General features: G+C 44.4%; 1 protein-coding gene across 1 annotated transcript in view; it reads left to right on the forward strand.

Moving 5' to 3' along the window:
• The window catches only part of SUGCT (succinyl-CoA:glutarate-CoA transferase), a 3,450,745-nt gene that overhangs the window by 1,531,845 nt on the left and 1,895,212 nt on the right, over positions 1 to 23,688 (forward strand). The window lies entirely within an intron of this gene.

Here is a 23,688-nt window from a genome sequence, read left to right on the forward strand (position 1 = left end):
GCATAAAATAAATAAAAGCAAATGACTCTGGTGTGGTCATCACTGCCTGTGTTATTGCGCTTTGTTTTGATTTACTTTGAGCCATTTTGCAGAGCAGTCCTTACTGCTGTGCAACATCTTTAAAAAATAATGAGAACACCAATAAGTCTCACGTAGACAAAACCTATTGGCTTTGCCAATGTTTGTTTACTGTTGATTTCCCTGACAGTACCACAAACATTGCCTGCAGCAACCACAAATGCATGCACCTTCCATATATTGCAAAACACTTCTACATCTAATATTTACAAGTTCAAAACTGCCTGATGTGTTTTTGTGCACCACTTTTTTGGTGCCTGATCTGCTAATGACGGCCACTTTTATTTTGGAGCCTGGACATATTTTTGTGCCCCAATCCGATCTTGATAAAGTGTAGCTGTTTTTGTTTATTGTGTGCAACTCCAGGCCTAACTAGGAAATAAAACCATCGTGCATGAAACTAAATGGTTTGATTTTCATACATTCATAAGTAAATGAACAATAAAGGCAGTTCAACCTACTCATCCATTTCTTTACTTATTGTAGCACTAAGTGACCCTCTTGACGGCAAGTGGATGTTAAATTCCCATACCTGCACATGCACAAATGTTTTTACAATTATTGCAAATCTGAGTGCTTTTTTAAACAGTACACTCGCCAATTTTTCCAATTTACATGGTGGTGGTGGTGCAGGAGTATGCTCAAAAATCCGCTGGACAATGAATTTGATATAGAGAACACCAAAGTCCACAAGTAGTTCCTAATTTTCCAGAAGAAAGTTGAGAATAGGAAATATGTCTTGCAGCTGGCAAATACTGCACTCCTCAAAATCAATATTTACCCGGTGGTGCTAATACCTTATCCTTTTCTAGCTCATTTGTAATGTGTGCCCTAATCTTTGAATTAACTGTAAACATAATAACTCTATCTGAAATATACACATTTTGGGCCCTGTTCACAAAGTGCCTCTGCACTTGCGTCAGAGGCCCAGCAGTAGTGGTAGGGGCCCCGTGTTCATGATGGGGGCCCTCACTGCAGGTACTCATTGCTGAGGTCCTTCCACGAGTGCTGGGCCCCGGCAACTACTGCAGGCTCTTTGTGAATTCAGCCCCTCATGTTTCAAACTCTCTATTTATTCTTTATAAATATTTTACAATATTTAAGTCTCAAAAGCAGGTTACAAACCAATACATATATTTATTCGATTCAAATTTGCTGATAATTTTACTTTTTTTTAAAAAAAAACCTTCGTCTTTGGTGCCCTTCACTTTTACATATTTAAGATTAATTGGATTTTGCCCTCTGCTGTTTTGCTGCCCTAAGCAATTCTTATTTATTCCAAATGGTCTCAAAACCAGACAAGTCTTCCTTATCAGCTTATCTTTCAAAGCCAGAGCTGGGAATGTGCCTCGCTTGATGGTAATACAAGAGGCAGGCAAAAGTCTGATTGGGGGAGTACTTTATCTTTGAGATATGACTTGGTTCACCAACAACCTTCTGTTAGTTCAAAGGCTTCAATCGATTATTATGTCCCTGTGTAGCATGTTTTTGCCTTTTAATTTTCAGAAACCAGTCGGTGAAGACGAAGACTCGTGGAAGCAAAGTTGACAGCAGGACTGCCAGAAAATAAACGGAAAACTGCGTAACACAGTGATCGAACATTCGATATATGCCCTGGAATTAACAGACAGAGACTTGTGAAAGCAACGTCGGCAGCAGGGCTACCTGAAAAATTCGCAACACAAGGACCTAACAATCGATTGAAGCCTTTGAAATAACTTCTCCACAACTTTCCAAGCAAAAATATGAAGATAGAGCAGAACACACCCAGTCATAACAGTGGCGTAACGAAACTTGAGGGGGCCCCCCTGCAAAGTACAATGAGGGCCCCCCCCCCCAGCGGCCGGGCACACCACCTACCACTTTGCCCCAACAACAAACAAAAACAGTCACTTAAACACATATTTTTAGCACTTATCTGTGCATACTTCTAACAGCAAATATAAATAGAATGCACTTTAATTGTCTTCTGGGGCTGCCTGAATGATGAGATCCATGATTGATAATTAAGGGGAACAAAGACAGAAAAGTCACATTGCAAATGAATGCATACTTTTTTATTTTTATAACCCTATTTAGTGCCAAGACGAGGTCTTTCCAGGTTCTTTAAACACATGGATGGCATTTTTCTTTTGGCAACCCTACTTTATATTCCTTTTCATGAAATGCATTCTCATACTACAGCAGTAAATGTACAATTTATGACGTAGGACTGTTATGAGGCAATTCAATGATGCAACTAACGCCGGCGAGAGAGTGTAGTGCTGCCTGTGTGCGCTACAGCCCTGATGGGGCCTCTGGAGGCTTAAAAAACGGGGGCTGCTGGAGTCATAGCTACCAAGGTTTCAGAATGCCATGTGTGACATTTTCATAATTTCAGTGTGAGTGACATTTCAACGACTATGAGTGACACTTTCTTGCGAGTAAAATTAAGCAATGAAGACGATCAACACATATAAATATCAAAAATAACACCACAAAGATCGTTCCGGTAGAAACACATCAGTCTTTTGAATAAACTTTTGAATGAACTACTACGGCAACTATATCTCAGAATGCGAGCTTTCCTCTGTGTGTGACCATGACGCAGGGCTGTTTGCATTTTTATAGTGGGACATGCTCCCACTACTGTGCACCATCCCCGAAGCGGAAGACTCTAGTGCTTTCATAAATACATATGTATAGCCTTTCTTTCATGTATCCAGCAATCATTATATCCATGGATCACTCTACACATTATTTATTATTATTATTATTATGTTTCTTATATAGCGCCAGAATCGACTCCCGAAGGGGTCAGGGATGTGGAATTCCTATAGCCCGACGCCCAGGACATATTGTTTGGGGTCAAGGGCAACAAGTTTTAATGTGTATTTTGTCCTTGGGACAAGTAGGCCCACCCCTGCAGCACAAACCATTTGGCTTCCAGTTTGCAGTACCACATTAAGGATCAGGGAAGGGCACTGCCTGCAGTTAAGTTAATATTTGTGTGCATGTGTTAATGCTGTTCAACTTTGTATTTATGGTTCATTAATTTGATGACTTTATTATAAGGGTGAGTGCTCGAAGTAAATGTGAATTCTGACTGCACCACTGACAGTGGTTCCAGTATAAAAATGTGGACACACGGTTCTAAAGTTTAGCAATATGAGGCTATGCACAATGCTCCCAGAATGCTCTCCGATTAGATGCAAATATTTGCAGAAGCTTGAAAGCAAGACAAATTATTTTTTGCTTTCAATATAAAATGTTCTATAAAAAAAATGAAAGTAGGGGGAAAAACATTTTCCTAAACTACTGTAAAATTTCAGGTACCATTTCTTTGCAGCATCATTTAGTAACATGTGTTGATGCATGCTAGTTTTTCCCAAAAATGGTCATATTGGAAAATCAGTGTAACCAGTTTCAATAAGATTATGGGAAACATAAAAGTAAACACGCATTGGCAAAGCCAGTAGGTCTGAAATTGGTGGTCAGCTTTTTTGTTTTGGCAATGTGTGACTTGTTTTGGCATGGTTTCTGTCAAACTTATTGATGGGAGAGCCTCCGGGCCCTCACCACTATAACAAACATTGGCAAAAGCAAAAATTGTGTTTGGTCTCAAAAAGCACAGACTGCCAAATTAGCTATAGGCACTGAACAAAACTACTTTGTGTGCCGATATGCTCCTTGTGAAAGAGCAGAATGCTGTCACTCACAGTGAAGCCAGCGGATACAGAGAGAGAGGAAAAGAATTGTAATAAACCCAAAAGGTCATGGTTAATGCCAGACCAAATTAGGGCCCAAATATTAAAGAAAGTCTCAAAAGTGTACCCTCTGTATATGTCCTTGCATTAAGTTCAGTTATATGGCTTTCGTGAATTCACAAGAATGTACACAAGTAGGGCAAGAAAGTGTACTTCTAGAAAATATTTGTGAACTGCATTTTAGCATGAGCAAATATGCATGTGTAGATTTGCTCATGCGAAAACCTGAGTGTTTGCAAGTTCATTTTCCCTCCAACCACTTTTTTCCCAACTCTGGATGAAGGTTTACGTCTGCCATTAACAGGAGTAAATTTCCAACATTTCTCAGTATGGGAAAAGATTAGAAAAGAGTTGCTAAAACTCTTAAAACATGCAAGTTAGTTGGTTTTGTACAAACTCAAAAGGGCATTCCAACCCTGGAACTATTGCTTACCACTACCTTCAGTTCCAGTATGTAGATCTGCCGAAACGTGGCAAAATAAAGGGATTGCTAGTAGTCAAACACTACTATGATATGTGCCCTGGCATAATCAGAGAGGCTATATCAGAGCTCTAATATAATGAGATTGCTGTCATAATGTGTTGCTGCACTACATGGCACCAAAGGGACAAGTGAATTTTGTTACAGGACAAGTAGATTTATGAAGCAACCTGTCCCATGGACAAGTAGATATTTTAATAAATTCCACACCCCTGGGGGTATCTCCGCGCTTGCCTTGGGAACCCGTCCTGGCTTTTCCCTGTGAGATAGCCCCTACTGGGCATCCCCAGGGTGAAAGCCAGGCATCCCGCCGCGGGGGGCCGTTGTGGAGATTAAGCAAGCTTAATGCCCAGAGTTGCAGAGTGTGAACCCATGATTAGGTCAGGCACCGAAGCGAGAATTACCGAGTCCATGGACATTTGAGCTCAAGACCCTGCCGCGTCGGGAAGTGAACCCTGGTCCCGGGTCTGACCTCTGCTTCAGGGTCTGCCTCATCCTTCACTCATCCCCATCTATCTATTCTTCATTCTTCAATTCATTCACCCTTGAAACCATTGATCTTTCACTCTTCCAGCCATCATTTCAACATTCCCTCTATCAATTCTTCCATTACTCTATTCATTAATTATTTCATCATTCCTTTCACCCTTCCATCCTGCCTTTTCTCCCTTATCTCCTTTCATGTTTCTTTCCTTCCAGTTTTTCTTTATATACCCATCTGCTATTTCACATCCTTATTTTTTCTTTCGCTCATAATCACTTTTTCTATTTGTCCCTTTATCAAGGTGTTTCCCCTAATTTCTCTTTCTCTATTTCCTTGCTCCATGTCAGTACACCACCTACACCCCTCTCTCATGATATTGCCTAATAGTGTCATTCATGAGCACCTTGTATGCAGGGCTGAGAAAAGAGGCCCAGAAACACAGGAGTAGATTGTTAGTCAGAGGGGATGTAGGGAGGGAAATGAAAGGGCACTACCCTAGTGCCTTGTAATGGGTGGGGGTGGCGGGGTAAAGTGTTTTCTACTCATTCACTGTGTCTCGCCTTGGTCTGGTTTTTTTCTTTCCTTTTTTTGCATTTTGGTACGTATAATGACAAACATCACAATGCAAAGAAAATTCTAATCCAGCGTGAAACACTCATACCCGACAATGAATATATAGTGGTCTCCTTGTGCTCCGTTTTTCTGAGAACTACACATACTTTCTGGGTACCACTGTTAGCTTTATAAACTGATGTTTTAATTAAAACAGGCATGTCAAACGTTCATTGCAAACTAAAAAAATCCCCGGGCCTGCAAATGTGCAAGTGCGCTATATGAAACTTTATAAATAAATAAATCCCTACATATGTAGCACAAGCAGACCCTCATTAGTCTCTAGCCAAACTACCCTGCCTCATACAGCTTTTGACGAGTACAAAATTCAATTTTTCTTTACCCATCCCTTTTTACATTTGTACATTTCGAAACTTACTGTCGGCAGCGTCTGTTGTGCCATCACTATGCACTAACCCTGCCTGCACTCACACCAGCATGGATTGCCATCCTGCATGCATGCATGGCCTAGACCTCACCTGTCACACTTCCAAATCTTGGACTGAATCTCCCTCCTCCTGTACTATCCCAGTTCGGACGACCTTCATGTGCCCTCCCTGGCATGGGGATACCGCCTCCTCTTGGGCAATGGTCAGTCTGCCTCTCCTTTGCTGCCACCCTGCTTCCAGTCTGTGTAGGTGCCAACAAGGGTGGGAAGCCCCATTACTTATCGTCTAATTGTAGCTGTCATCATTTTGTTGTGTTCACCCCCTCTCACTCTCTATTCACCCCTCCCTGGCACCCAGAGAGCCCATCCTTCATGTTTGGCCCTCCTTCACCTTAGAAAGGTTTTTAGAGTAAGGGGAAAACGGTGTACAGTGCCCTATCTTTTTAAAGCCCTTTTGGTGCAGGTTCTATTCTATAGGGAGTTGCGGTTTACATAGGATGCACCTTCTGCAGTAGAGGTGCCCTGGCTGTAGAGAGGCGCTGTGCACAGATAGTGGGACACCTGTGAATAAGCGCTGCGTACGCAGCATGCTTATATGCAGATGACAGCAATGTCAAAGGTTCCCATCTGGAAATGTGTGCCCACCTATGAATAACAAAAGGTCCCAGGGAGTTCGTTAGCAAGAGGATGCGCCCCACTTTACCTTTACAGAGGGTGCTGCGGACACACAGTGTCCATAAACTGAAGAGCATTCACTATACACAAGGTGTCAATCTGAAAAAAAGATGTACACAGAGGCGATGTGTGCAGAGCTCAGCTGCTCACTTCCAGAGGAGTGGTGTATGCACACGCGCCACCTATGGATACATAATGCACACCTTCAGTTAAGTGCATGTTCACAAGAAGCGTACAACGCACCCCTACCTGGAAATGAGGCTGTACACTCAATGCGCCATCTACTGAGAATCTCAGTAGGTGTCTGCTTGCAATCAAAAGCAACCCAGTCTGGGATGGGTAATCCACCAGAAGAACCACTATAATCGTCAAGTAAAGCTCAGGTGCGACACAGACAGTGACATAATGTCAACAGCAGACATCGATGTGGGCGAAAGTTCGTGAAACCCCGATGCAGCAGCAGCACAGTTACATACCGCTGGTTCTACCAGACACAGCCCCCACTACTGGTGAGGATGACCATTCTGCAACTGTTGCTACAAATACAGCATTCACCGTGTGTGGCACTGATGTGCCCTTACTGGAAAATGCACCACTTTCCTGTTACCTGATCACTTACGTATCGTCTCTCCTCCCAGAATCCCTTGAAGCACAGTTTCTGAAAGCCCAAACCACAATCCTCTTGGTTTGAGTTGTTCTTCTTCTTCTTCCCCCAGGCTTACTGAGCCGGCGTGACTCTTCACTGGTGAGTACCACCCTCTCACCGGACCGCCGTCTCCTGACTGCATGATGCAGCAGGGTCCTCTCCCTCACCCAGTGCCCTCGAGTTGGCCGGCCCGGCTGCTCCGAAATAAAATACATAGCTGCCAAGGTTTCAGATTGCCTATGTTACATTTTCATAATGTCAGTGTAATTATGAGTGACATTGAACGATTATGCAAGTAACATCAAGCATTGAAGATGGGGGAAACATATAAATAGCAGAAATTACACTAATTTGTGCAACGAGAAACTCTAAACAAACCTTCAAACTGTGACAAAGCACCAGAAATTAAAGGCCACTTAACTAGTGTCCTTATTTGGGGGGGGACTGCCTGGAGGCTGTGTGTTGCTGTAGCCAGGCCCCAGGTTCAGGTATTTTGAGTTAAGCAGAGGGGTGTGAGAAAGCTTTATTGCTGCCACTGGTTTTGTGCCACTAAATACACGCCTTTTGAGACCCCTGAAAGGTCCGAAGGATCTAATGGAATGCAAACAAACCGCTTCCAAAAAGTCCTAACAATTGAGCAGCTCAAAGTATCTGGGCACATGCAGTTGAACAATGCAGCTATATGTATGGGCAAGCAAAGTTCTGGAAATTAAAAATGTAACATGACTAACATTGTAATTACTAGCAATATGGTATAGAGGTGCGTGTGTTTTTCAATTAAAGAACAATAGAAGAATTAAACAATTCAGCACATAGCAGGGGATTTAGAATTCTAATATGGTGGTGCCATGTAAACATCCCAAAAAAGTACTCCATAGCACCACTTGCTGCCTCGGGAAAACAACTGTCATTACGTCAACTTTACCCAAAACCAGCAATAAAACCTAAACCAAGCACCGAACAAATAAGAGACACACCACGGCCCACAACAAAAACGCTGTTCCCCTCCCCGCTCTCTGCCACGGGCAGCACAGCTGAGTCTGAACCCCTGCCCCCTCACCTCTCTGCTCACATCGGTCACACCTGTAGAGTACGGAGTGAACAGACTGCAACCAACAGGGCCTCGCTCCAGATATGAAGAAGGGAAAGGTTTCCACATTTTCGGCTGCCGCCGGAACTCCCCCTCAAGCAGATTGACAAGGGAGAGCCAACCGGTGGAGCGGAGGACGAACCAGGCAGATAGCCGGCGGGCAAAGCAGGCGAGCAAGTTACCAGCAGAGGCCTGTCTCTGGCTGTGTCATGGGATGGGTATCAAAAGTCACACGTGGTCACAGGTCACCAGCCCTACACTAACTGTTACCCTAAAGAAGACGGCGAAAACGCGGCTGGAAACAACTGTGCGCGCTTCCGCGCATGCACCATTTAATCATAAACAGCCTCAGAGGCGGGGCCGGGGCCCGGGCGTCCGCGCCAACCATGTAATTAATTAAGAGGCCGTCGGGCGTGCGCTCGGCATTATTTAATGAATGAAGAGGCCGCCTAGATGTGGTGTGCGCGACTTTATGGCTGACCTCGCCATTCATGAAGGCTCAGCTGAGTGAAGGGGCCCCTGCCCTGGAGGACGGGCCCGGGCCCCGGGGGCCCCCACCACGGAGAAGGGTTCCAGGTTCAAGAAGGGAGGGAGGGAGGGAGGGGGGGCCTGTGTTACTCCCCTGCGCCAGCCATTCCATGAATAAAGAGGCCGCATGGATGTGGTGTGCGCGGCTGCGTGCACCATTGAATTTATGGCGAGGTGCCTGACCTCGCCATTCATGAAGGCTCCGCTGAGCGAGGGGCCCCCTGGAGCGCGTGGTCCCCCCCGCACTGCGGGGGCTGCAGGGCCCTGTGTTACGCCCCTGAGTCATAACCCCGAGGAGAACCCCGTGAATGATATTGAGGCAAAAACGTGTTGTCATCTTAAGAGCTCCTGGGAAACATCAACACATGATCAGGATCCTTTAGGGGATAAGTTAAGAACTTTCAACCCTAGAGTCCAAAATATTAGTTCCTAGAAGTCAGCAGCAGCTTAATAGATCTATCTTTGAAAAAAAGAAATTATGGCAACTCTGCTACACTTTGCAAATCGATGACTGGTTTATTTTTGTAGTTTATCCCTGCAACCAACTTGATACATGAATTGTTATAGTTCATGTTTCCTCTGCATTTGACATTTGTTTATGTTTGTCACAATTATTCACCAATTTTGTATGCACATATTGACACAATTGATAGTATTTTTTCCTTTTCTCTCACAAAAAAAAGAGATTGGCAATTGCTCTAAAAATGTATAAAATCATGGTCAATAAATACAAAGGCCAATATAATCAGTAATTGGTCTGAGTCTGTTTAAGTAAAGAATAGCATGAAAAGTGACAGCTAGGATAACTTCTCTTTTTCAACTTTCTAAAAGAGGCATTTTCAGACCAGCAATTCAATAAGTAACCTCACTAAAATGTTTGTTTTTAAATTGTCTAGAGACACAAAACTCACATTTTCTATCAGCTCCCAATTGGAAGATATACTTTGAAGATGTTACATGGCAGCTCCAATGCTATCCTATGGGAGAGATATGCATTACTGTAGTGAAAATTGAAATTAGCAGTATTTCACTACCAGGGTATGTAAAACACAACAGTACAAGTCCTACCTTTTAAATACCCTGCACCCTGCCTCTGGAGCTATAGTGGGCCTACCTTAGGGGTGCCTTACATGGAATAAAAGGAAAGGTTTGGGCCTGGCAAGTGGATGTGATCACCAGGTCAAAGTGGCAGTTTAAACTGCACACATGGACACTGCATTGGCAGGTCCGAGACATGTTTGAAGGGATACTCATGTGGGTGGCACAATCAGTGTTGCCGGTCCACTAGTGGCATTTGACTTACAGGCCCTGGGCACACTTGGCGCACTGTACCAGGGACTTACTAGTAAATCAAATAGACCAATCATGGAGAAACCAAACACCATTGCATTTTAGACAGGGAGAAATTGCACTTTAGCACAGGTCAGCAGTGGTAAAGAGCCCACAATCCTAAAGCCAGCAAAAATGAAATCCAGCACAGAGTCAAAACCAGGAGGTCAGAGGCAAAAAGTCTGGGGAAACCCCACCAAATGATGTCAGGTTTTAAAAGTTGTAAAAAGGTGTGAAATGTCTCCTGGGAACAAGCAGTATGCTGTCCTGAATGGGCAGAAATGACTCCCCCAAACTCCCCAGGATATGCAGGGTGGAGCCTGTGGGCCTCCATTCATTTGACAGCACAGTGTCCAATCATGCTTGACATGCCTCCTGAGCCACATGTACCAAATGGGCACACTTCAAAAAGGAGAGATCAGGATGCCAAGATTGTTCTTTTGTTCTTTTGTTTCCATGTCTGACTGCAAGAGGACTCTGCATTTGTCCTACCAGGAATCTGCCTCTAGTGCATGCCTGAAACTGGAGTTTAGTGTTAGATGTGGGAGAAAATAGGATTACCATAGTTCACTCTCCACATGTACCCTCCCAGACCTCAGAGCCCAAGTATAGTGTGGCCCAAGACTTTCACTATCTTGTAAATGCCAGGACGCTTTGCATTTTAGGCCTGTTTTTAGCAAGGCAAAGAGGAACTACTGAAAAAGCAGGTAGAGTTGGCCCTAGAAACTTTTGCCCCATTTGTTAGTGCATTGCCAGGAGTCACTCCACCCTCTCTCTGGTTCCAGGAACAAATGTGGCACTTCCAAGCACCTACTTCAGAAAACTTTCTGAAACTGTGGAATATCAGCAGAAGATCAGACCTGCTGCCTGTGACCTGAAGCACTGGACCTGCTCCCTCTTGTACCCAGGAATAAGAAGTAGATTGCAAGGGTCAGTTGGCTGACTTCCTCTGTCACTACAGGGAGACAACAAGCTGCAAGCAGTCTTTTCCTGGAAGTACTCAGCTGGCTTGTGGCAACTTGACCAGGACTGGACCCTGCTGTTGGCCTCTACTTAATACACTGAGTATCTCTAATTACCTCCCCTGCAGTCCTGGAGGGCTTTAGAAGTGTATTGTGGCAGATTGGGCTTAAAAGACAAAGGGCCTCATTTAGAATTTGGCAGATGGGGTACTCCTTCACAAACAGGAAAGATAGCCGTCTGCTGTATTACTAGTGCCATGGGATATAATGGACCGTAATACGGTGAATGGGATATCTTTCAAATTTGTGAAGGAGTGAATCGCTCCACTAAATTCTAAAACATGCCCCAAGTCAGAAGGGAAAATCTTTGACCAGGACGAGCCTGGTTGATGTCTCCGACCTGCTCCCCATCGTGGTCAGGCACAAATTGTACCTAGGTCCTGGTCTACCATGAGCATAGGCTATCATTAGTACTTTGTGCTTTTGGTGCTATTCATCCATAAATCTTTAAAAGCACACATATATGGCTCCCTTTATTGGATTCTTGTCATTTTGGTTATCACAATTTACTATATTTTTCTAATTTGATTTGGGATGTTTAATGTTTTGCATTTTGACTTTGTTACTATTTTTGGTACTCCATAAATAATTTACACAGTGCCCTAAGGTTGAGCTCAGATTGATTTAGTTACTTTGAGGGTTCACCCTGACAAGGGTTCTGATTATTCTTTTTGGTGGGTAATCACCCACCTTAATTAATAATTCAATTTCTTACAGAAGTTATATAATGTATGTTAGTGATAGAAGAAAATTACTTATAAGCGCCCTTTTTGACATTGTCATACACAGTTTCTCCCATGTTTCTTCAGTGCACAAACATTTGTATGTTTACTGCAGCAAATCCTATTTTGCACTAGTTCCTGTCATGTAAGCAAAATACGAGCAAGAACATTTGCACCAGTTCAAACTTCATGTAACATGACCATAGGTGTTGTCCTCTGTCTTGCAGGTTACCTGTCTGCTTTTGAGACTCCTTTGCTTTACCTTTGTCCCCCCCACTCTTCTTCTGGGGTCCCAACGTTGGCAGAGTCTTCTCCATACACCTTCTTGTGGACCCTGGTACTCACCCAGCGATCTGCCTCCATAGCAAGCTTCCTGGGGCCAGTCAGATTACTATCGGCCAAGTGCTGGCTAAGCTCTGCAAAACACAGACTAGATAGGTGCTCCCACACAATCAAATTGTAAAGCTCCTGAAAATCTGTAACATTACTGCCCCTTACCTAACCACCCAGTGATCTGCAAAAAGATTCTACACATTCTAACCAGGTGTGGGAATCAATTTTCATACTCTGGGTAAACCGATCCCAGTACTTGTAAGGAGTGAGACCATACAAGGTGAGATCAATTCAGGATATGTGAGGTTGAACTCCTTACCTAACACTAACAATCTGTCCCCTCCCTCCTCTGTTAAGTGTTTCCACAATCCTGCACTCCATTCATGTGGATAGTTGCTTCATAGCTCTGAACCCACCTCTGTATTTCATCTCCCTTGTGGTACTCGTCTACATTCTTGGGAATGTGTACTATTCTGCCTGAGTGTACTGCGGAATTGTTGCCACGATCTGTGCTGGATTTACTCTTTAACTCCAGCTTCTTGATACCACGCTCATGGTCTAAAATCATCTTTTGTGACTCAATCGTGAGCCTCTCAAGCTCTATTTGATGCCTCCTAGCTTCTCTCCTGTCCTCCAGCTCCTCTGAGGACAGACCACTGCTGCCTAGTCTGGAGGGTCCCTCCCCTCTCAAAAGCACACCCTCCCTTTGACTTGGCTCCTCGACCTTCACACTAAGGGGCATATGTACAAAGGAAGTGGTAGAGTGTCATTATCTTCCTTGGCTTTGCGACACACTCCGCCACTTCTGAAACGTAGCGCTGCGCCATATTTACAAGAATATGGTGCAGCCCTGCGTTTCCTAATTCTGGCGCTGCCTCCTATTTACGCCGCACTTTTTAATAGGAGGCAGCGCCAGAATCAATGGGTGTTGCGGTGGAATACCCATTGCCCTCCCCTTTAATGCTAAGCATAGCGTGAAAGGGGGCCTTATTTATAAGGCAGCATTAAGGCACTTTAAGTGGCTTAACGCTGCCTTGTAAATAAGGCAAAGCCACTATTGACACAGGAATACCCTAAAAAAGTGATGTTCCCGTAGTGATAGGGGCTTGGACATATGCCCCTAAGATCTCCAGACTCCCCACTGGCATCTCTGGCTGCTACCCGGGCACTCAGCACCTTTTGTAGCTCCTTGCTTTTGGTGAGGCCTCTAACTTGTACTTTAAGTTTTTTGCAAATCACCTTCAGTTCCTTCAGGGTGTAGGTTTTCAACCTGTCCTCTTCAAAAACCAATTCCAGGGATGCAATTGATGATGCTTTTGATTCAGGCATGGTGCAGCAGGAAGTTTAAGTTCAAAACAAATAGAAAGATCAAAAATAGACCAAAAGAAAAACAGTATGTGGTACGCAGTAGTCTGCGATATGGTAGTAGTGTACACAAATCACTGTTGGTCAAGTGCGAATCCAAGTCCTATCCTCACTGAGGACAACAAATGTTAGAAATGGGGGTCTCTGGTTGGCTGGTTTATACTGTTCAAATAGGGAACCTTCCTTATAGTCAGGGTAAGGGGGATTACACTTTTAAAATAACCCCTACTCACCCCCTTGGTAACTTGGCACAAGCAGCCAGGCTTATCTCAGAGGCAATGTGCAAATCATTTACACATTACGTACAGTAATACAGTGAAAACACCATAAAAGTACACCACACCAGATTTAGAAAAATAGCCAATATTTATCAGTGTACAACAAAACCAAAATGATGAAAAACCAACATACAGTCATAAATATATGAATTTTGCAAGAATAAACTTAAAAGACAGTTCCTTGAAGTCGATAATTTTACCTGGGGCTATGATGACTTCACGAACAAAACACCTCAAACTATTCAGGCGGAACGTAAGGTCACAGGCCAGCTACAGTGTCGAAAAGACCCACAAACAGTACCTTGGAAACTCAGGGTGTCTTAGACCTTGCGATGAGCTCGGAAGGGACAGCGTTGTTGGTTCTGGAGGTCGGGGCAGGAGTTGTTGGGCCCTTGAAGTCACACGTGTTGCAGATTGAAATCCATAAGGTTGAAGTCAGGAGCGCTGGCGTCAGCAGACATCAGGGCTGAGATGCGAAGTGGAGTGGCACCCTCAGGATCTCGGTGCTAGCTGCGGCTTGATGATGGCATCTGTTGCAAAGTCATCCTGTGCCCTGGGCACCCGCCAACATTTGATGAATGCCACTGGTGGTAACTGACTCTGACATAGCCTGGGCTCTACCTAACCAGGACCAGGGCCAGTGCTATGCTGAAAGAGACACATTTAGAATACAGTGAAAAAACCTACATACACTAGGGTACACTAAGGGTTGGGGTACCCCTGTGGTTGGCATGACCTACCCTATCAGACCCTATTAAAATATTTGGGCAGGGGGATTAAAACTACCTAGCAGTCCCTAGCCCACAATAGGGCATGGCGGTTTGGAGGCCAGCAGCTTTTCTGTAATTGCATGTGTGCACTGCTGAAGCCTGAGGTCAGTTTTAAAAGTAGCCCTGGGTGGCAGGACTGCTTTTAAAAAGTACATTGTGCTCAAACTGGACTTTGGGGTTGGGCGCACTTTAAAATGGATCACCTACAATGTGTTGGCATATTAGGGTCTCCCTTAGGTGTCCCAGGGGTCGGGGTCAGGTATTTATAAGGTAGACTCCCCACATTATGATAAAGTGCTGGCCAATTTTCGACTTTGATGCTAGGAGCCTTGTGGAGGGAAGATCTGCAATATTTCTATAGATCTAGAACCCCTGAAGTCTCCCCTAGTTGTCCCATGGGGTGGGGTCATGTAGATTTAAGCAAAGTACTTATAAAATATGAATATGTGTTTGTAAGTCCTGGTGCTGGAAAAATGGCCCAAGTAATTTTTCCCATTGCAAATCCCCTGCCACATAGGTTAACATAGCAGGAAGTTATTAACTAATACATCTTGATAGGAGAGAGCTAGATGTACCATTCAAAGACTTCCCCGAATGGTATTAATAAACTCAAGAATAAGATATGGTTGAATTTCAGCTAAAGGGTACATACAAGAAGTTATAAGACTTTCTTGTTTGCAAGTCCAGATTCAGCCTTCCAGTGGTCTGTCCTGATTGGTCAGAGTTAAGTATATTAGCCAGGCTGCCTTGAAGAGGTGATACGGAGCCCCTGGGGTTAACCAGCTCTGCTGGGAGGGCAGTGTGCTGCTACACAGGAATGCCAGAGCAGGGGGAGGAGTCATAAACCATGGTCTTCAAAGAGAAGAGGAGGCCTTAGCATCATTTACAACTCTAAACTTTTCACCTCAGCCAGGGCTAGGCTTATGAAAGGAATGCACAGATGCAAGGGGGCGAGTTTATGAAAAGTAGCCATCCTAGGGGTGAGTTTAGCCAGCTCTTACCTCCCTGCTGGAAGATCAGCCATTATGAATTTGGAGGATTTGGTGCACTCTCAGAAAAATAATGCCACACTCTACAGGATGTGGTCATATTCTTGGGGAGTTGCCCTGCTCCCATTGGTCAGCAGTGACCTCCTGCTTGACCCAGAGAACTGGGAATAAGTATCTGAGAGGGGCAGAGTCTCTGATCTGCTGCTTGAAACTTAAGGAAGCAAGACGTTGCCATGTTGAGATATTGGGGTGAAAAGTTCTAAGGACTGTCCTCTGAAGAATGAGCCAGCTAAAACTACAGCCCTGTGGATTACCTTGTTGCAAAAGAACTAAAGAGTGGACTCCCTGCAAGCTACAGGTTAACAGAGCTCACCTGTACCATCACCACCAAGGATCCTCAATGTGGAGAACACCAGTGGATTTGTAAGGGTTTTGTCCAAGTGGATTGTGGGAAATGAAATCCTGAACTTTCATGGGCCATCTTGGAGCTTCCTGACCCTTCGAGTGAGTTGAGACACTTTGGGACCCATTGAGGAACTTCAGGAAGAAGTTAAAGAACTTTGGAGAAGTTTGGAGCAGCTTTGAAAAAAGCTCCAACCTGGCCAGCCAAGCTGCCTGCCTTCAACAGCGAGCCGGCCAAGCCATCCATGTTTGTCCTGCTAAAAGCCCCATAGGTCCAACTTCTAGAGTTTGACCAGGAGTAGAAGAAATCCAAGGCCGGCGAACCCTCACCGAATCCGGCCTGTTTAAGAGCATCGAGGGACCCCACGTGAAAAATCTCAACAAAATTTTCTACGTCCAAACGCAGAAAAGGTGGTCGGGAGCAACCGGAAAGCCAAGCCGCCTGCCTTCAACCGCGTGTCGGCCTGGATCCTGGGTTTGCCCTGCTGGAACGCACCGGAGGTCGGACTTCCACAAGTTTGACCAGGAGCTCATTGCAAGGCTATCTGACAAACCCTCATCGAATCCGGACTGGCTGAGAGCGTCGAGGGACCCCGGGAAGAAAAGCTCCAGAAAAGTTTCTGAGTCCGAAGGTAAAAACTGTGACTGAGACCTACCGCGAGTGGTAGCCGCTCAGGGCTCTATCGTGGTCGGCCTGAAACTTTGACTTTGAGCTGTTCTATCACGACCAGATATCCCAATAAGGTGCTATATGTTTCTAAGAGCTATATAATGCTAAATCTGTCATTTTAAAGATAAAAATATTGCCTATTTTCATAAATTGGTGTTGAATTTCTATTATGTGTTGTGGCTTAAATATTTACTGAACTGGTGTTTTTAAATGCTTTACATACCTGTCTTTTAAGTTCAGCCTGCCTGCTCGCAGCCAAGCTACCAAGGGTTGAACATAGGAATAATTTTCTAAGACCTATGCTGAGTCCTATCATGTGTTAGTGGCCTTATTGCCAGTGGCAGACCTACATTTGCCCCTACCAATAATCCACTTTCCAACAGCATCCAGCATCGCTGGTGAGACCAGGGCTGCGGTGCGAAGTGGGGTGGTGCTCGTTGCTGTGCAGACAGGTCACAATGCAAGCAGCGTCATCATTGTTGCTGAAGTGCTGTCATCAGTAGACAATCTGGAGTTGATGTTGCTGGCATTGGTGAGCCATGGCTGCAGTGTGAGATAGGGTGTTGCGTCATGTAACTTATGAGCGGTGCCCCCAGGCTAAATTGCAGACAGCGGCATTGAGGTCAGCTTGGAGCGTCGTTGTCAGTGATACCAGCCGGTGTGGCATGCTGTGCCCACTGGCCATGGTGCAAGCAGTTGCTCGGTGATGGCGTCGGTGAGACCAGCTTGCGGTGCAAAGTGCAGCGGTGCTCATTGCGGGGCCAACAGGTCACAGAGACGGCAACAGCGTCTTTGACAGCTTTTTCCCCCGGTGGCAGCTGAAACATCCAGGTACCCAGAGGATGGTGAAGTCTTTGGTGTTCCTGAGACTTCCAATGGGAGGCAAAATCTACATCAAGCTCTTGGAGAAACTTTAACAGCAGGATTTAAGAAAGTTCATCTACGGCCATCAACTGCCAAGAGAGAGATAGAAACTGCTGGCCAACAAAGCAATACACAACAAAAGAGCAGTACTCCTCCTGGCAGCTCTTCCAGCTCTTCTTCTTGGCAGGGTCCTTAGTCCAAAAGTGGTCTAAAGTTCTGGGGTTAGGACCCCAATATTTATACTACTTTTCTCTTTGAAGTCTTAGGCAGAAACTCCCTCTTGCTCAGTAAAAAACAGTTTTGCCCTCCCTGGTCCAGATTCACAACAGGAGTTGGACAGCATTTTGCATAGCAGCCACAGCCTATTCAGGTGTCAGTGACAACTCCTCCCACCACTCTATCCAAAGATTGCCCCTCAGCATATGCAGGGCACACCTCAGCTCCCTTTGTTTGAGTGTGTAGCGAGAATACACAAACAGACCCTATCAGTTTAAAAGTTTAAATGAGATGGGGAATCCGCAAGCGGGCAGAGGCACACAGGATGGCCAAGCAAGAAAATGCCCACTTTCTAACAGTGGCAGTTTCAAACACACATTTTAAAAACCACCTTTACTAAAAGTTGTGTTATTAAATTCTTAGCTCATGGAGCATAAACTGAATTTCTCTATCTTTTCCCAATTAGAAGTTACACTTGTAAAATGTTACAAGGCAGTTACAATGATCACCTGTGGGACAGACAGCCTTCAATATGGAAAAACTAAATACATTGTATTTCACTATCAGTTTAAAACATCAGCACTTGTCCTAACTTTCACATACACTGCACCCTGTCCATGGGGCTACCTTGGGCCTACTTTAGGGGTGACTTATCTGTAAGAAAAGGGAAGGTCAGGGCTTGGCAAGTGGTGCACTTGCCAGATCAACATGGCAGTTAAAACTGCATGCAGATACTGCAGTGGCATGCCTGAGACACCTTTAAAGGGCTACTTGCGTGGGCGGCACAACAGGTGCTGCGTGCCCACTAGTAGCATTTGATTTACAGGCCCTGGGCACCTGTGCACTTTACCAGGGACTTATTAGTAAATCAAATAGGCCAATAATGGATACACCAATTACTCATACTATTTATAGTAGGAGCACTTGCACTTTAGTACTGAATAGCAGTGAAAAAGTGTGCAGAGGCATTAAACCAGCATACCGTCAAATAGCAAAAAGACAGGGTAAATAAACACTCCGAAAGATGCCTTGCCTAGCACCAAGGTTTTATCTGTTTCCCGAAGAGGTGGTGGTCATCGGCATGCACTGCTTTCTCGTGAGGCTAACAAATTACATGCAAGGCTGATTATAATAATGAATTGTGATTGTAATTGGAAATGTGTAGAACTCACAAGCCTGGACGAGGCATGGAAGCGCTTTTTCGGCGAGTAGGAATCCAAGATTAGTAGCTGTCTTTTTTTTCTTCTACATTACTTGTGTTACTTTTGTGCTCTTGATTTCATGCGTGTTTAGTATTTGTGTTTGATTTTACTCTTCGTTGCTTACTGAAAACACTGCTAGAATTATCAAATGCTATCAACTGGACATTCAAGCACAGGAGCAGAAGACAAGCCTTGTAACGCTGTGCTGTCTTTGGGGCTCCTAAAAAATAATGCTGACAGCTGCTGAACGTGGGTCAAGCCCATATCACAAATCAGTTTTAAGACTGTTGTTTTTTGGTCATTTCGGCGCCCCCGAGGAGCGATAACAAAGCAAAATAAAAAAACAACTGCGAAACCCCAGCTATACAAATGCCATGTAAACCGGGCTGAACTTCTGTGAGTTTAATTACCTCAAGGGCCACAATTCAAATGTTATTGTGTGTACCTAACCTGTTGGACGTCTGCCAGCTCCCCTTCCACGGCTGTACAGGAACTACAGAAAACAGGAAATGAAGTCGAGGCCTCTGGGCTCAACAAGGCAGCGAGTCCCCTTATACAATTAAACGCGAAGATACAAATTGAACACAAAAACTTTAGTTTTGAACAAATAAATTCACGAGTTGTTTGTAAACAGCATAAATACATATGAAGCGAGAAACCGTTTAATTCTTTATCACCTTCAAATACATGATAAGGGAGCTAGGACTAGTAAGTACCATGCAGAGTTTTTATATATTTTTATGATGTCATTTTTGTAAATCTCAATTTAATATCCCCTTAAAAAACTTATCCCTATGCAAGTGGGACCCACCTACTCTTTTCCCACTATTTCCTTTCCCTGCCTGGGTCCGCCATGCAAACCAAGGTGATCCAGGACCACAAAAAAACTGCTTAGAGGTTCTATCTCAACAAAAACCATAATTTCCAGTTTACTATGCGCCTTGGTATTGCTGACCTGCACTCAAAATCTTTCTTTATCCATAATGTGGCTTTTGCCATGGAGGCGGAGCTCGAAAGTGGCTCTGGGGAAAAACTGCACATGCTTCAGAATGGCAAAGGAGCCCAGAAATATTATATTGATGCTAATAGTTATTATAAAACAATCCACGAAATATTGCAAACCCAGTATATAAATGTGTGTCTGATATCCTGATTAGAGTCTAGTAAGATGCATCACTTGATGCGTGTAATAATAAAAGCTACACAACTATTAAAATTAGTTGTGATCATAAGGCATTTGTTTGCTGTTTTTTGCTGTCACAAGGCATTTATATAATTATTCCACCATCTGGTATTCGAGCACTGGAATGTTGGGAGCTCCATTGAAAACAATGGAGTGCTCCGGGCTTTTAATGGCCAGTAGAAGCCCTGAGCTCCAACATTCCAATGTTTGTTCACAGATTTTGCTGTGAAGAAAGGCCTCATGGAGCGATTTCAATCCACTCAGGTCTGTGAGGCATTTATTTTACATAGCCTTAGAGCCCTCCGTATAGGGCTCCACAGTTTAAAGGCCCACTCCCTTGTTAAAGGCCATTGCCTTCGGCTCGGGCTGTTAATGCTGGAGTGGTTCTTTTATGGCTGGCAGAGGCCGCTACAACGTGCTCTACGGCTATCTTAGTATTGCAGTGCAGAGTATCTGGTGCTTTGGGGATGACTTTCCAAAAGATTGTGAAGTTGACATGAAGATGTGAAGAGCAGCGCCCTCCAGCTGTCACTTAAACGGTTTAAGGGTGAGTGGTGACGGGACAGCTCTTCAGATCCTCTCTTTTTTCTTTCCAAGAAATCTCATAGTCAATTTTTATATGAATATATTCATTTCTGGCACTGAAATTCAGCTGAGGAGGACAACGGTCTTTAAGTAGGTTATCACACATCTAACCAGAGACCCAATTTTGGTAGCGACATTCATGACAGCACTTAAAATAGTTTTCCAACATAATCAGTGTCTATAGTTATTTTCACTGTAGAGGCACAATCTTTATTCTGCTTTTCTGCGACTGGAAGAACTCTTTCATTAGAAGCAACAAACCAAGTTTGGAGTAGAGTGATTGTGCAGTTAGGGTTTATAAAGAACACAGTAATACCTACTATGAACATACATATTGGTGAAGCCAATAGCGCTCACCTTTCAGGCCTATTGGCTTTGCCAGTAGTTTTAGCAATTTGTTGCAGTATATTCATATTTTATGTAAGAAAAGTCTTTGAATTTGTTAAAATTTGTAAACACTTTTTTACTTTACTGCGGTTTTGTATTGTAATTGACTTTACCAAATGCTGGTAAAGCCGAGAGAGCTCGACTCTAAAAAATGTGAGCTGAGTCCCATGTTGGTCTCCTGTAGACTTCTCGCTGTGGGACGATGCTCATTCAAGCCTTGGCTTCTTTCCAGTACACGCACAGTGATGGTCACATATGTAGCATTTGTAATTATCAATTTTAAATAATTTAACAAAATCATTATTGTTATTCACGTATGTCAAACTTCTAATAAGCTCCCACAAAGCCAATACATCTGACTTGTAGGCTTATGTTTGTTGTGGTATGGGTGGATGTAGTAGCAGAAAACTTATGAAGAGGCAAATTAGTGCTGGTCAGGAAGCATGCTGTGCAATGCACAGGATTGTAGTTCATGTGAATATTTTAGGCCACACCCCTTTTAGAGAACTCCGTCATCTTTTTAATCTTGTTTAAAGCAGTGTGTTCCACAATAGGGTTTTGCCTAGAGACAGATAAAAGCTGTCTTGTAGGTGAAGCCTAAAAATTGTTATGTGAAACTATGAAGTCCTTGGAGTTAAATCTAAAACAAGTGTTTGAGGAAGAAGGGGCAATTTATTTGTTCCACTGCATGACACACTCTGCAGCATCTCTGGGGGATAGAAGCACAGCTAGTGTTGTGTCAGAAGGGATAGTCATGTACTTCAGTGAAGAAAGTTGAGGGCCTAACCTTCTCTGTGACACCTCTGACACTGATTGTAGATCTCGGTGTTCTTGGTGTCACTATGCCCATTTGGAATTGGAGCTACAATATCTGTTCCCCAGTCAAATGAATCCAAAAGTCGTGCAGGTCTGTTGTGCCCTGACAAAATAGATACAAATATCCTCAGCTTCTCTTTGGGGGTGGGGGAGTGGGGGGGGGGTCAGATGCAAGGAGAAAAACATGGTCTCCAGTGAGGAGGGTGGAGGCGATACGGAGGGTAGGGTGGAATCATGGAGGATGTGGGTCAATATATCAATAAGTGGTTTATAGAGCGCACTACTCACCCGTGAGGGTCTCAAGGCACTGGGGTAGGTGGGGGGGAGCAGCTCCGGGTCAGTCGAAGAGCCAGGTCTTGAGGTCCTTTCTGGACGTGTGGAGGGTTGGGGAGCATCTGATGTTGACCGGGAGCTCGTTCCAGGTTTTGGCTGCATGTAGGAGAAAACTCTCCCGCCGGTTCTGCTTCTGCGGATGCGGGAGACCTCTGCCAAGGCGAGGTCAGCGGAGCGGAGTTTCCTCTTGGGTACGTGAAAACATATTCGGTCTTGAGGTATTTGGGTCCGATGTTGTTGAGGGATTTGTAGGCTAGGGTGAGGAGCTTGAAGGTGACCCTCCTCTCGACGGGAATCCAGTGGAGGCTTCGTAGGTGTTGGGTCATATGTTCGTGGCGCGGTGTCCCCAGGATGAGCCTGGCTGCGGCGTTCTGGATGATTTGGAGCTTGCGTAGAAGTGTTTTGTTGATTCCGGCGTAGTGGGCGTTGCTGTAGTCTAGTCTGCTGGTAATGAGTGTGTGGGTGACAGTCTTTCTTCAGTCGGGGGGAGCCATTTGAAGGTCTTCCGGAGGATGCTTAGGCAGTTGAAACTGGTGGAGGCGACGGAGTTGATCTGGAGGTTCATGGAGAGGGAGGAGTTGAGGATTATGCAGAGGTTTTGAGCGTAGTCTGTCAGGGTGGGTGGGCTCCCGAGGGCAGAGGTCCACCAGGTGTTGTCCCAGGCAGGCAGAGGTGCAGGGTCCGAGGATGAGGGTAAGCAACAGGAAGTTCGGAGAAGCAATACAGATAAAAGGGCAGAAGCAACACAAGGACGCTGGTTGGAGAAGCAACATTGAGGACACAGGGAGAGAGTGCAACATGGAGGAGGGATGAAAAGTTAACAGGCAAGAGAGCAATAGGAGTGGTCAGAGCAAAAGAAGACGGACAAAAAAGAACGCACCATGGAGAAGAGAGAGAGAAGAGAAGTACACAAGGGAGGCAAGTAGAAAACATGCACTGTTGTAGAGTGCTTAACAAAAGGGAAAAAATAGTTCCTGAGAAAGAAGCAGTGGAAGGACACAAGTAATGCGTCCATTCTCCAGCGGAGGGACAAACAGAAGAAAACAAATGAAACCCCACATAAACTAACAAAGAAGAACCAATAAAATTAGAGGGACAATGAAGCCAACCAATGGTAAGCAGGTGAACTCTAAGCCCATTGTAAGCTAACAATATGTCTTGCAACAGACAGTGCATGCACTATCGAGTAGTCAAGACCTAAAAATGAATTGCAAATCAGTTCAAGTTTTTATGGCTTCGTAATGAACTTCTGCCTTTGGGCTCTTTGCCTTGTTTGCTGCCTTACGCCTCATTGCTCTGTTTAGTCACATAAGTTGTTCGTGAATCGAAGTTATTTTCTAATATACAGTAGCGATTTCTATAGCCCATGTTACATTTGTTTTTATGTGGATTGCGCTTCTCGTTTTTTACTGTATTGTAGAGCTATAAGTGGCGTCACTATCACAAACCGTAATGCATTCGTGTTTATGGACCTCGGAATGAAGAAGGTATTTA

This window comes from Lissotriton vulgaris, chromosome 4_1, assembly GCF_964263255.1.
Source record: "Lissotriton vulgaris chromosome 4_1, aLisVul1.2, whole genome shotgun sequence".
Classification (NCBI taxonomy): domain Eukaryota; kingdom Metazoa; phylum Chordata; class Amphibia; order Caudata; family Salamandridae; genus Lissotriton; species Lissotriton vulgaris.